The following is a 16,300-nucleotide window of genomic DNA, read 5'->3' on the forward strand; positions in this document are numbered from 1 at the left end:
AAGTCCAACGTTCAAAATAGAGATAGTAAGAATGAGGACGCACTTTGATAAAATCAATGTGTTAGTGTAAGCTAGCATGCTCTCCAAGATTATGTGTACTGTACAATAGCTACATTCATTGGATAGAAATATGCTATTGAAAAACTGACTTTCAAATGGCAAAAGGAGCTGAAGACGAAGTTTACATAAGACAGTTCGGAATACAAATTGAAAATATGAACGTGTTCTTCCGTGCTGACCTTCATATATATCCCTTGATTTATTTGCATATCCATTAAGTCATCGGTATAATCATTTTGCGAAGAGAGTTCAATGATACGTATCTTTTGTCATCAACGCTTATCGTACTACTAATTTTTATTCCGTATTGTTTGTGATAATAAATTATTTAGAAACGTAATACAAGAGTTATCAAGAAGTATTAGGAATCATTCAAAAGTAAGAAAATTCATTTCTGGATGGACTGAATTTTATTGAAGTTAGTAGAAACACAATCTTATTCATTTTGATTGAGAATCAATGATGCTACTTCATGTATTCTGGCGTGCTGTAGATATTAGCATGTTAATTTTGAGTAAATGATGCTATAAAGGATAGAGATAAACATAATGCCATAGGCTCAAAAGTGTATATTACTGTCTGGGAGATCGGCAATTGCAGATGAGATAAGAATGACGATTTCTCAAAGTGATGAGATCGCGAGTAAAATATGGAACATGATTCGTTGTAATTATTTTGCGTACTATGCAAACGCTAATGATGTAGATGAGAGGCCCCGAGTAGCATACAGGTCTAAATCGCTCTCCGTTACGGATCACTGTCATCTCACCTCTGTCTGTGTGTTTTCGTGTCTAGGATTGGACCAATTTGGGTATGTGGGAAAGCTTGCCAGTAGCCTCTCGTGTCTCGGTGGTTCATCCTGGGGTTTTTCAGGGTTCGTCCTGCACTAATAATATTTGCCACCATGCATAGTCTATAGAGTGCTGAAAAATTGCGTTAAACCCAACAACAACAAGAACATGATGTAAATGCACCTACCAGGGAAGACTTAACTTTGTGGTCCAAGGGAATATACAGAATGTCATGACTATACGCCCAACATTCTGATGAAACGTAGGTGCAAATTGAGAGAGAGAGAGAGAGAGAGAGAGAGAGAGAGAGAGAGAGAGAAAGAAAGAGAAGGAAAGTCCTGATTAATGTTAATGAAATCATTGTCTTGTTTCACCTACATCACCTAGGGTTTAACGGAAAACACGTTTGGTTTGAATATATACAAGATTCTTTGTAGAAACTGCAAGTACTGTACACTATGTTACCATCTTGTAGAAATTTTAAAATTACGAATCTTGCGTAAGGAAAGCAAGGTTTATAATGTGTGTGTCAACAAAAAAGCTCAATATTTAACAGGAAAAAATAATCGTAACGTATTGATATCCTGCAAGTCTGTTTGCAGCTGAAACAGGTTCGTTACACTTGCACATTACACATCATGACCCTTTCGGTACTTTTATAATATTGGATGTGTACAAAAATGATATATTGCATTTGACATTGAAAATATATATGAATGTCATCGTCACTATTTACTGATCATAATCACATTTTGAATAAGATTTTCTTTTGGATTAACCAAATGCCTATCTATAGATAATTTTACAATCAATTCCCGAGATGTCTAATAAAGGGTTTGCAATGAGCATTGCAATGTTCTCTGATGTTATTTGTGTACATATAGCTCCTACATGGATTAGATACGACTTAGATATCGGATGATTTTCCATCTTTACACTGCATCTAATGTCTTATAAATTAAATTTGTATTTTGATTAATTGGGTATGGAGCGAGGTACAAAGTGAAAGATAGACTTCAGTGCGATGTCTTAGAGTGGAAACGAAACTCTTACCGCTTGTATGGCCATCACTGGAACCTGGATAGAGGCATACAATGTGTTTTTTAATTGGTACAAAAATGAAAATTTCGAACCTAACTTGCATCATTGCATTGTGTAAAGGACGACGTAAGACATCTTTTTATATAGCATAGAATGTCAATATGACATGTCCTGCATAACATGTGCTAGGAATAATGGAGTAGTAGCCAACAAAATGACAGCTTTAGAAAATGTATTCTTATAAATAGAAAGAAAGGGATTGGAAGATCGAGAGAAAGGGAGGAGACGGAGAAGGGTAGCATCGTTTAAATTTGTGTAAATGAACAACTGAACGAAACATTTATTTAAGACATAAGTAGTCGATGCAGTTGCTCATGGTTAAATATTAAACAAGATATATTTTCATGGAAATTGATTTTGGATGCAACGTGCCCATATATAAAAAAGACAACAAACAGGACTTAGAAATGTATTATTTCTATCCTGATATATATATATATATATATATATATATATATATATATATATATATATATAAATATAAAGACAGAGAGAGAGAGAGAGAGAGAGAGGGAGAGAGAAAGAGAGAGAGAGACACTCTAAAACAATTACTCTATCTATCACTGTATTTTATATCTATCCATATATCTATCTATATATTTATCTGTCTATCTATCTATCTATCTTTCTATCTATCTACATATCTATCTATTGGTCCATCTATCTATCTATCTTTCTTTCTATCTACTTATCTTTCTGTCTATCTATCTATCTATCTATCTTTCTATCTATCTGTCTCTCTATCTATCTTTCCATTTATATATCTATCTATCTTTCTATCTATCTTCTTATCTTTCTTTCTATCTCTCTATCTATATATCTATCTATCTATCTTTCTATCTATCTATCTGTCTCTCTCTCTCTATCTATCTATCTATCTAAATATTAATATGTATATCCATCCAGCTATATCTATCTAACTATATCCCTCTATCTGTTTATCTATTCTTTTATCTATCTCTCTGTCTTTCTATATATTCATATCTGTATAGATATAAAAGTTTAATGAAGATGTAAATCGTTTAATCTATCTCTCCATCTATCTATCTATCTATCTATATATATATATATATATATATATATATATATATATATATATATATATATATATATATATATATATATATATATATATATATATATATATATATATATATAGATATATCTATATATATATATAATTTGACAATTAATCCCAGTGTTAGGTAGACTCAAATGAAGCTAAAGCTGCTGGAAAACTGTTTGAACAACATAACTCATAATTTATGTGCGCTTCCCCAATATAGTTAGGGTTTGTCCTTAATCGATATGAAGCTACATATATCGAGGCATGTGACAAAGGTGAGGAAAAGAAGGAGAGAGAAGGGTGGTTTATAAATACAAAATATCTTTGAGATGGATGGTGCTAGCGAATGTTCTTACCACTTGTACGGTGTGTAGTTGAATCTGAAGGGATAAATACAGTTTTGAATGTTTTGGAATCAGCAACACGTGAACAAAGTTGTATAATAAGATTAACTTACTGGAAACGATGATTTATATATGTGTATAATATTATGTTGAAAAAGGAAGTTTGGTGATGCGACATTGTGTATAAGTATTGTTTCTTATTTGATCAAAAGTGTGGATGGGATTTCTTTCGACGTAGAAAACTACATGAGAGTGTTGTTTGGTTTTTTTTTGTCGTTGCACATTATTATAAAATACTAAATTCGTTTCACCCGATGCTGCAGAGAAAAATGATTGCTATTGCTAAACTGTTAATCTTAAGCCGTCTGACATCGTCAACATTGTCTCCAATATCTACAGGAGGACATATCGAATAGACTACCAGAAAGCGAGATCGGTAGAGGGGGCAGGGGGGCGAGAGCGAATAATAACAATGATATATCCGAAACCAGTTGCACTTGCTTTAAAAAAAGTCCAACGTTCAAAATAGAGATAGTAAGAATGAGGACGCACTTTGATAAAATCAATGTGTTAGTGTAAACTAGCATGCTCTCCAAGATTATGTGTACTGTACAATAGCTACATTCATTGGATAGAAATATGCTATTGAAAAACTGACTTTCAAATGGCAAAAGGAGCTGAAGACGAAGTTTACATAAGACAGTTCGGAATACAAATTGAAAATATGAACGTGTTCTTCCGTGCTGACCTTCATATATATCCCTTGATTTATTTGCATATCCATTAAGTCATCGGTATAATCATTTTGCGAAGAGAGTTCAATGATACGTATCTTTTGTCATCAACGCTTATCGTACTACTAATTTTTATTCCGTATTGTTTGTGATAATAAATTAATTAGAAACGTAATACAAGATTTATAAAGAAGTATTAGGAATCATTCAAAAGTAAGAAAATTCATTTCTGGATGGACTGAATTTTATTGAAGTTAGTAGAAACACAATCTTATTCATTTTGATTGAGAATCAATGATGCTACTTCATGTATTCTGGCGTGCTGTAGATATTAGCATGTTAATTTTGAGTAAATGATGCTATAAAGGATAGAGATAAACATAATGCCATAGGCTCAAAAGTGTATATTACTGTCTGGGAGATCGGCAATTGCAGATGAGATAAGAATGACGATTTATCAAAGTGATGAGATCGCGAGTAAAATATGGAACATGATTCGTTGCAATTATTTTGCGTACTATGCAAACGCTAATGATGTAGATGAGGGGCCCCGAGTAGCATACAGGTCTAAATCGCTCTCCGTTACGGATCACTGTCATCTCACCTCTGTCTGTGTGTTTTCGTGTCTAGGATTGGACCAATTTGGGTATATGGGAAAGCTTGCCAGTAGCCTCTCGTGTCTCGGTGGTTCATTCTGGGGTTTTTCAGGGTTCGTCCTGCACTAATAATATTTGCCACCATGCATAGTCTATAGAAGGCTGAAAAATTGCGTTAAGCCCAACAACAACAACAACATGATGTAAATGCACCTACCAGGGAAGACTTAACTTTGTGGTCCAAGGGAATATACAGAATGTCATGACTATACGCAAAACAGTCTGATGGAACGTAGGTGCAAATTGAGAGAGAGAGAGAGAGAGAGAGAGAGAGTGGGAGAGAGAGAGAGAGAGAGAAAGAAAGAGAAGGAAAGTCCTGATTAATGTTAATGAAATCATTGTCTTGTTTCACCTATATCACCTAGGGTTTAACGGAAAACACGTTTGGTTTGAATATATACAAGATTCTTTGTAGAAACTGCAAGTACTGTACACTATGTTACCATCTTGTAGAAATTTTAAAATTACGAATCTGGCGTAAGGAAAGCAAGGTTTATAATGTGTGTGTCAACAAAAAAGCTCAATATTTAACAGGAAAAAATAATCGTAACGTATTGATATCCTGCAAGTCTGTTTGCAGCTGAAACAGGTTCGTTACACTTGCACATTACACATCATGACCCTTTCGGTACTTTTATAATATTGGATGTGTACAAAAATGATATATTGCATTTGACATTGAAAATATATATGAATGTCATCGTCACTATTTACTGATCATAATCACATTTTGAATAAGATTTTCTTTTGGATTAAACAAATGCCTATCTATAGATAATTTTACAATCAATTCCCGAGATGTCTAATAAAGGGTTTGCAATGAGCATTGCAATATTCTCTGATGTTATTTGTGTACATATAGCTCCTACATGGATTAGATACGACTTAGATATCGGATGATTTTCCATCTTTCCACTGCATCTAATGTCTTATAAATTAAATTTGTATTTTGATTAATTGGGTATGGAGCGAGGTACAAAGTGAAAGATAGACTTCAGTGCGATGTCTTAGAGTGCAAACGAAACTCTTACCGCTTGTATGGCCATCACTGGAACCTGGATAGAGGCATACAATGTGTTTTTTAATTGGTACAAAAATGAAAATTTTGAACCTAACTTGCATCATTGCATTGTGTAAAGGACGACGTAAGACATCTTTTTATATAGCATAGAATGTCAATATGACATGTCCTGCATAACATGTGCTAGGAATAATGGAGTAGTAGCCAACAAAATGACAGCTTTAGAAAATGTATTCTTATAAATAGAAAGAAAGGGATTGGAAGATCGAGAGAAAGGGAGGAGACGGAGAAGGGTAGCATCGTTTAATGTTGTATAAATGAACAACTCAACGAAACATTTATTTAAGACATAAGTAGTCGATGCAGTTGCTCATGGTTAAATATTAAACAAAATCTATTTTCATGGAAATTGATTTTGGATGCAACGTGTCCATATATAAAAAAGACAACAAACAGGACTTAGAAATGTATTATTTCTATTCTGATATATATATATATATATATATATATATATATATATATATATATATATATATATACACACACAGAGAGAGAGAGAGACAGAGAGAGACTCTAAAACAATGTCTCTATCTATCACTGTATTTTATATCTATCTATATATCTATCTATCTATTTATCTGTCTATCTATCTATCATTCTATCTATCTACATATCTATCTATTTGTCTATCTATCTATCTATCTTTCTTTCTATCTACTTATCTTTCTGTCTATCTATCTATCTATCTTTCTATCTATCTATCTGTCTCTCTATCTATCTTTCCATTTATATATCTATCTATCTTTCTATCTATCTTCTTATCTTTCTTTCTATCTATCTATCTATATATCTATCCATCTATCTATCTATCTTTCTATCTGTCTATCTGTCTCTCTCTCTATCTATCTAAATATTAATCTGTATATCCATCCAGCTATATCTATCTAACAATATATCTATATCTGTTTATCTATTCTTCTATCTATCTCTCTGTCTTTCTATATATTCATATCTGTATAGATATAAAAGTTTAATGAAGATGTAAATCGTTTTATCTATCTATCTATCTATCTAAATATATATATATATAATTTGACAATTAATCCCAGTGTTAGGTAGACTCAAATGAAGCTAAAGCATGCTGGAAAACTGTTTGAACAACATAACTCATAATTTATGTGTGCTTCCCCAATATAGTTAGGGTTTGTCCTTAATCGATATGAAACTACATATATCGGGGCATGTGACAAAGGTGAGGAAAAGAATGAGAGAGAAGGGTGGTTTATAAATACAAAATATCTTTGAGATGGATGGTGCTAGCGAATGTTCTTACCACTTGTACGGTGTGTAGTTGAATCTGTAGAGATAAATACAGTTTTGAATGTTTTGGAATCAGCAACACGTGAACAAAGTTGTATAATAAGATTAACTTACTGGAAACGATGATTTATATATGTGTATAATATTATGTTGAAAAAGGAAGTATGGTGATGCGACATTGTGTATAAGTATTGTTTCTTATTTGATCAAAAGTGTGGATGGGATTTCTTTCGGCGTGGAAACCTACATGAGAGTGTTGTTTGGTTTTTTTTTTGTCGTTGCACATTATTATAAAATACTAAATTCGTTTAACCCGATGCTGCAGAGAAAAATGATTGCTATTGCTAAACTGTTAATCTTAAGCCGTCTGACATCATCAACATTGTCTCCAATATCTACAGGAGGACATATCGAATAGACTACCAGAAAGCGAGGTGGGTAGTGGGGGGAGGGGGGCGAGAGCGAATAATAACAATGATATATCCGAAACCAGTTGCACTTGCTTTAAAAAAAGTCCAACGTTCAAAATAGAGATAGTAAGAATGAGGACGCACTTTGATAAAATCAATGTGTTAGTGTAAGCTAGCATGCTCTCCAAGATTATGTGTACTGTACAATAGCTACATTCATTGGATAGAAATATGCTATTGAAAAACTGACTTTCAAATGGCAAAAGGAGCTGAAGACGAAGTTTACATAAGACAGTTCGGAATACAAATTGAAAATATGAACGTGTTCTTCCGTGCTGACCTTCATATATATCCCTTGATTTATTTGCATATCCATTAAGTCATCGGTATAACCATTTTGCGAAGAGAGTTCAATGATACGTATCTTTTGTCATCAACGCTTATCGTACTACTAATTTTTATTCCGTATTGTTTGTGATAATAAATTATTTAGAAACGTAATACAAGAGTTATAAAGAAGTATTAGGAATCATTCAAAAGTAAGAAAATTCATTTCTGGATGGACTGAATTTTATTGAAGTTAGTAGAAACACAATCTTATTCATTTTGATTGAGAATCAATGATGCTACTTCATGTATTCTGGCGTGCTGTAGATATTAGCATGTTAATTTTGAGTAAATGATGCTATAAAGGATAGAGATAAACATAATGCCATAGGCTCAAAAGTGTATATTACTGTCTGGGAGATCGGCAATTGCAGATGAGATAAGAATGACGATTTCTCAAAGTGATGAGATCGCGAGTAAAATATGGAACATGATTCGTTGTAATTATTTTGCGTACTATGCAAACGCTAATGATGTAGATGAGAGGCCCCGAGTAGCATACAGGTCTAAATCGCTCTCAGTTACGGATCACTGTCATCTCACCTCTGTCTGTGTGTTTTCGTGTCTAGGATTGGACCAATTTGGGTATGTGGGAAAGCTTGCCAGTAGCCTCTCGTGTCTCGGTGGTTCATCCTGGGGTTTTTCAGGGTTCGTCCTGCACTAATAATATTTGCCACCATGCATAGTCTATAGAGTGCTGAAAAATTGCGTTAAACCCAACAACAACAAGAACATGATGTAAATGCACCTACCAGGGAAGACTTAACTTTGTGGTCCAAGGGAATATACAGAATGTCATGACTATACGCCCAACATTCTGATGAAACGTAGGTGCAAATTGAGAGAGAGAGAGAGAGAGAGAGAGAGAGAGAGAGAGAGAGAGAGAGAGAGAGAGAGAGAGAAAGAAAGAGAAGGAAAGTCCTGATTAATGTTAATGAAATCATTGTCTTGTTTCACCTACATCACCTAGGGTTTAACGGAAAACACGTTTGGTTTGAATATATACAAGATTCTTTGTAGAAACTGCAAGTACTGTACACTATGTTACCATCTTGTAGAAATTTTAAAATTACGAATCTTGCGTAAGGAAAGCAAGGTTTATAATGTGTGTGTCAACAAAAAAGCTCAATATTCAACAGGAAAAAATAATCGTAACGTATTGATATCCTGCAAGTCTGTTTGCAGCTGAAACAGGTTCGTTACACTTGCACATTACACATCATGACCCTTTCGGTACTTTTATAATATTGGATGTGTACAAAAATGATATATTGCATTTGACATTGAAAATATATATGAATGTCATCGTCACTATTTACTGATCATAATCACATTTTGAATAAGATTTTCTTTTGGATTAAACAAATGCCTATCTATAGATAATTTTACAATCAATTCCCGAGATGTCTAATAAAGGGTTTGCAATGAGCATTGCAATGTTCTCTGATGTTATTTGTGTACATATAGCTCCTACATGGATTAGATACGACTTAGATATCGGATGATTTTCCATCTTTACACTGCATCTAATGTCTTATAAATTAAATTTGTATTTTGATTAATTGGGTATGGAGCGAGGTACAAAGTGAAAGATAGACTTCAGTGCGATGTCTTAGAGTGCAAACGAAACTCTTACCGCTTGTATGGCCATCACTGGAACCTGGATAGAGGCATACAATGTGTTTTTTAATTGGTACAAAAATGAAAATTTTGAACCGAACTTGCATCATTGCATTGTGTAAAGGACGACGTAAGACATCTTTTTATATAGCATAGAATGTCAATATGACATGTCCTGCATAACATGTGCTAGGAATAATGGAGTAGTAGCCAACAAAATGACAGCTTTAGAAAATGTATTCTTATAAATAGAAAGAAAGGGATTGGAAGATCGAGAGAAAGGGAGGAGACGGAGAAGGGTAGCATCGTTTAAATTTGTATAAATGAACAACTCAACGAAACATTTATTTAAGACATAAGTAGTCGATGCAGTTGCTCAAGGTTAAATATTAAACAAAATCTATTTTCATGGAAATTGATTTTGGATGCAACGTGCCCATATATGAAAAAGACAACAAACAGGACTTAGAAATGTATTATTTCTATTCTGATATATATATATATATATATATATATATATATATATATATATATATATATATATGTATGTATACAGAGAGAGAGAGAGAGACAGAGAGAGACTCTAAAACAATGTCTCTATCTATCACTGTATTTTATATCTATCTATATATCTATCTATCTATTTATCTGTCTATCTATCTATCTTTGTATCTATCTACATATCTATATATTTGTCTATCTATCTATCTTTCTTTCTATCTACTTATCTTTCTGTCTATCTATCTATCTATCTTTCTATCTATCTATCTGTCTCTCTATCTATCTTTCCATTTATATATCTATCTATCTTTCTATCTATCTTCTTATCTTTCTTTCTATCTATCTATCTATATATCTATCCATCTATCTATCTATCTTTCTAACTGCCTATCTGTCTCTCTCTCTATCTATCTAAATATTAATCTGTATATCCATCCAGCTATATCTATCTAACAATATCCCTCTGTCTGTTTATCTATTCTTGTATCTATCTATCTGTCTTTCTATATATTCATATCTGTATAGATATAAAAGTTTAATGAAGATGTAAATCGTTTTATCTCTCTATCTATCTATCTAACCATATATATATGTATATATATATATATATATATATATATATATATATATATATATATATATATATATATATATATATATATATATATATTTATATATATATATATATATATATAATTTGACAATTAATCCCTGTGTTAGGTAGACTCAAATGAAGCTAAATCATGCTGGAAAACTGTTTGAACAACATAACTCATAATTTATGTGGTGCTTCCCCAACATAGTTAGGGTTTGTCCTTAATCGATATGAAGCTACATATATCGGGGCATGTGACAAAGGTGAGGAAAAGAAGGAGAGAGAAGGGTGGTTTATAAATACAAAATATCTTTGAGAAGGATGGTGCTAGCGAATGTTCTTACCACTTGTACGGTGTGTAGTTGAATCTGAAGAGATCAATACAGTTTTGAATGTTCTGGAATCAGCAACACGTGAACAAAGTTGTATATTAAGATTAACTTACTGGAAACGATGATTTGTATATGTGTATAATATTATTTTGAAAAAGGAAGTATGGTAATGCGAAATTGTGTATAAGTATTGTTTCTTATTTGATCAAAAGTGTGGATGAGATTTCTTTCGTCGTAGAAAACTACATGAGAATGTTGTTGTTTGTTTTTTGTCGTTGCACATTATTATAAAATACTAAATTCGTTTCACCCGATGCTGCAGAGAAAAATGATTGCTATTGCTAAACTGTTAATCTTAAGCCGTCTGACATCATCAACATTGTCTCCAATATCTACAGGAGGACATATCGAATAGACTACCAGAAAGCGAGGTGGGTAGTGGGGGGAGGGGGGCGAGAGCGAATAATGACAATGATATATCCGAAACCAGTTGCACTTGCTTTATAAAAAGTCCAACGTTCAAAATAGAGATAGTAAGAATGAGGACGCACTTTGATAAAATCAATGTGTTAGTGTAAGCTAGCATGCTCTCCAAGATTATGTGTACTGTACAATAGCTACATTCATTGGATAGAAATATGCTATTGAAAAACTGACTTTCAAATGGCAAAAGGAGCTGAAGACGAAGTTTACATAAGACAGTTCGGAATACAAATTGAAAATATGAACGTGTTCTTCCGTGCTGACCTTCATATATATCCCTTGATTTATTTGCATATCCATTAAGTCATCGGTATATTCATTTTGCGAAGAGAGTTCAATGATACGTATCTTTTGTCATCAACGCTTATCGTACTACTAATTTTTATTCCGTATTGTTTGTGATAATAAATTAAATAGAAACGTAATACAAGAGTTATAAAGAAGTATTAGGAATCATTCAAAAGTAAGAAAATTCATTTCTGGATGGACTGAATTTTATTGAAGTTAGTAGAAACACAACCTTTTTCATTTTGATTGAGAATCAATGATGCTACTTCATGTATTATGGCGTGCTGTAGATATTAGCATGTTAATTTTGAGTAAATGATGCTATAAAGGATAGAGATAAACATAGTGCCATAGGCTCAAAAGTGTATGTTACTATCTGGAAGATCGGCAATTGCAGATGAGATAAGAATGACGATTTATCAAAGTGATGAGATCGCGAGTAAAATATGGAACATGATTCGTTGTAATTATTTTGCGTACTATGCAAACGCTAATGATGTAGATGAGAGGCCCCGAGTAGCATACAGGTCTAAATCGCTCTCCGTTACGGATCACTGTCATCTCACCTCTGTCTGTGTGTTTTCGTGTCCAGGACTGGACCAATTTGGGTATGTGAGAAAGCTTGCCAGTAGCCTCTCGTGTCTCGGTGGTTCTTCCTGGGGTTTTTCAGGGTTCGTCCTGCACTAATAATATTTGCCACCATGCATAGCCTATAGAGTGCTGAAAAATTGCGTTAAACCCAACAACAACAACAACATGATGTAAATGCACCTACCAGGGAAGACTTAACTTTGTGGTCCAAGGGAATATACAGAATGTCATGACTATACGCCCAACAGTCTGATGGAACGTAGGTGCAAATTGATAGAGAGAGAGAGAGAGAGAGAGAGAGAGAGAGAGAGAAAGAAAGAGAAGGAAAGTCGTGATTAATGTTAATGAAATCTTTGTCTTGTTTCACCTACATCACCTAGGGTTTAACGGAAAACACGTTTGGTTTGAATATATACAAGATTCTTTGTAGAAACTGCAAGTACTGTACACTATGTTACCATCTTGTAGAAATTTTAAAATTACGAATCTTGCGTAAGGAAAGCAAGGTTTATAATGTGTGTGTCAACAAAAAAGCTCAATATTTAACAGGAAAAATAATCGTAACGTATTGATATCCTGCAAGTCTGTTTGCAGCTGAAACAGGTTCGTTACACTTGCATATTACACATCATGACCCTTTCGGTACTTTTATAATATTGGATGTGTACAAAAATGATTTATTATATTTGACATTGAAAATATATATGAATGTCATCGTCACTATTTACCGATCATAATCACATTTTGAAAGCAGCATGGGAGTCGAACAGATCTTAGTTTCCTGACCAAATAAACCTTTCTACGCAAACTTTTCTCGTAGAAGCCTCAGAATTCAAAAACAAAGCCTTCTACGGAGGCTGATTTTTGTATCTTTCAGACCCGATGCATCAGGCAACCCCCTCTAGTGTGTCAAAAAGCATGACGCCACAGACAAAAATAATATTTTTCTCACCGAAGGGAAGTCGAACAGACCTTAGTTTCCAGACCAAATAAACCTTTCTACGCAAATTTTTCTCGTATAAACCTCTGTTTTCGTTTTTACGGCCTTCTACGAGGGTCATTTTTTGTATCTACCAGACCCATTGCGTCAGGGACCCCCCTCTAGTGTGTCATAAAAACATAACGCCATAGACAAAATTTTGCAGGAAAATGGAATATTAGTTTGTTCGATTTTTTTGTTTTGCAAATATCGCTGCCTGATTCTTACTTAAGTTGCATTAAAATAAATATATCAATAGTAAATGAACTCATATGCTGGTACTAGTGTTGGAGAACCGCATTCTGCTAGATTGGGACGAGAGCGATCAGCGGCATTAAGGAAATACATTCCAGCGAGAGAATTATTCAAGAAAAGGTACGCGAATACGAGGATGCAAAACAGAGATTTACCGATTTATCATCAGATTTATTAAGACCCGTTACCGAAACAACCGAAAAGATATTACTTATAGATATTAAAGATCCAGATATAAAAAACAGGGGGTTTTACCTGCATTAAAACGTATCGAGGAGCAAACTCGTGTACAACCGACTCGAATTATTACCGCGGAAGAATCTCAACAGGTTGAGGAAGGAGAATTTGAGGAAGAACCAGCTGGTAAAAAATATGAAGATGATTTTACTCCATGGGGATTAATAATGATTAATAATTATCCGGTCAATAACGAGGAAGATTATAAAAATTTAGGTTATCATGCCTATAACGCCTTTCAAAGAAGACGAAATTATTTAAAACCTAATATCCATATTAATACACGCCAAACATTTGTTAATAATATATACAAGGCTAGATTAGGTATTTCTCGGATAGAAACTAAATATATATATATTATTTAGCGTTTATGCAGGGATATGAGTTAGCAAAAACAAAAATGACACCATAATCACAAGAAATACCAAGACAATCTGAAGAAATAAAAAAAGATAAACCTCTACTACCGCATGTAATCTTTACCGAGGAAGCGCTTGAGAATTTTAAAGATGAATCTAAATTAATCGATATTGCCATGCATGGTTATAATAAAAAAACAAAGTATCTGAAAGATAAATCTTATACTAAATAATTAATACCTGAAAATTGGGTTCCCGCGGTATATTTTGCTAACTTAAGAAGAAAAATTGATCGAAATGACCCAGGTTATTTAAAATTTAGTAAGGATCTTAATACAAGAAGAAACGTAGAAAGAAATCCAATTGAAATGTTTATCGAAGATACCCGTAATAGGGTATTAAGAAACCGATCCAAAGTAGCTGAGATTGCTGCATACGATTACGATCAGAGATATAAATATTTAGCGGATAAATATATCGATCATGTGAGCGAAGATAAATGGCCAACCTATTTATATTTTGCTCATAAGAAAAAAACAATTGACTTAGATGATCCTGATTACAGAGATTTTCTTGATGAGGTATCTGAGTTAAAACGACAACCTGAGGAAGAGAGTTTTTTTCTCACCAGAAACATCACCAACAAAAACAGGTAGCGGTTATACCATTTGCCCCGACAGCGTTGTCAACGATGTATCTCGCCTTGATATATTAATCGGAGGAAAACGAGCCGGAAATAACTCTCCTGAAATAATCAACGAAGCCTCAGATATTTGCCAGCGATTATTCCGCGGTGGTATTATTGACTCTTATATCTACAAGGAACTCATCGACGAGCTCATCGATTAAATAATACTAAATTAGATAAATGATCGTTCACAAATATCAACGCAGACCTGTACAGGTTCACGTGGTTAATTCTCGATTACCTGTATACAAATACGTTCATGGCAACGGATTTGGCGATATTGTTTGAAGTCTCGTTACAAGGATAGCTCCTAAAATCGGACCTGTAGCTAAGCAAATTGCATCAAAGGCAATGGGAAAGATTGGCGAGACAGTTATTTCTGGTATTGGCAATTTGGCTAGTAAAGGCTTTGATATTGTTAAAGGCAAAATAGCAAAATTAACAACACGCAAGAAAGATAAAAAACAACCGGTCAAATTACCTAGCACCGACGAAATGCCCAGCAACGTTAGTAAAATAAAAAGTGACGCAGCAAATAAAAAAAATAAATGAGTTAGTAAATCAGGAAACCGAAGGAATAACAAATACAAGTTTTATATCAGCGTAATAGTCTTCGTTTTAGACGATAATCTTTATAATAAAATGTTCGCACAAGCGTCAAACGAAGTATTCGACATGGATGAGCCTGTAGGCAGGGACACGTCCGTGCGTGATTTTCAATATTATTCGTACGATACAGTAACACCAAATCAACCTAATCGCGTGGAAATTCAGGTTCACGATACAACAAGGTATTTTCTTCCATCTGAGGCATTTATCGAATTTGCTGGTGAAATTGTGAAATTAGATAATACCGCCTATAATGAACATTTCAAAGTAGGATTTGTCAATAACGGTATTATGGCGCTATTTAAGAGCGCCACGTATATGATCGATGGAAGAGAAATCGAATCAATTACAGATAACGTCGATATAGCAACGACAATTATAGGCCTAGCTAGATACTCGGATGATTTTACCAGATCAGCCGGTCCTGGCATGATGTTTACCAAGGATATTTCTGATCACGCTGATCATAATCCGTATATTATCAGACGACCGAATAATCGTGATGCTCCCCTTGTTGCTGCTGCGATCGAGGATATGATTATCAATGTTAATAATGATTATAATCTTGGATTTGCCACGCGAAAAGCCATGTTAAAAGGTAATGATCGAAGATTTTCTTGTGCAATTCCGTTATCTCACATTTTTGGATTTTGCAGACATTTCAGAAAAATTATCTACGGAGCAAAACATACGATTTCCTTTGTTCGAGATGGCAATAGCGATAGAGGTGCAGGTGCCGGTGATGCTGGTAAGGTAGTATTAACCAAATTCACTCTCTGGATGCCAGCGATAACCCCATCGATGCTTGAGGAAGAAAAAATACTATCATTTATGAATCAAGGCGGTAAATCAATCATGTCGTGGTTAACGACG

The sequence above is a fragment of the Sinohyriopsis cumingii genome, chromosome 10 (genome assembly GCF_028554795.1).
Source record: "Sinohyriopsis cumingii isolate HCF-2022 chromosome 10, ASM2855479v2, whole genome shotgun sequence".
NCBI lineage: Eukaryota > Metazoa > Mollusca > Bivalvia > Unionida > Unionidae > Sinohyriopsis > Sinohyriopsis cumingii.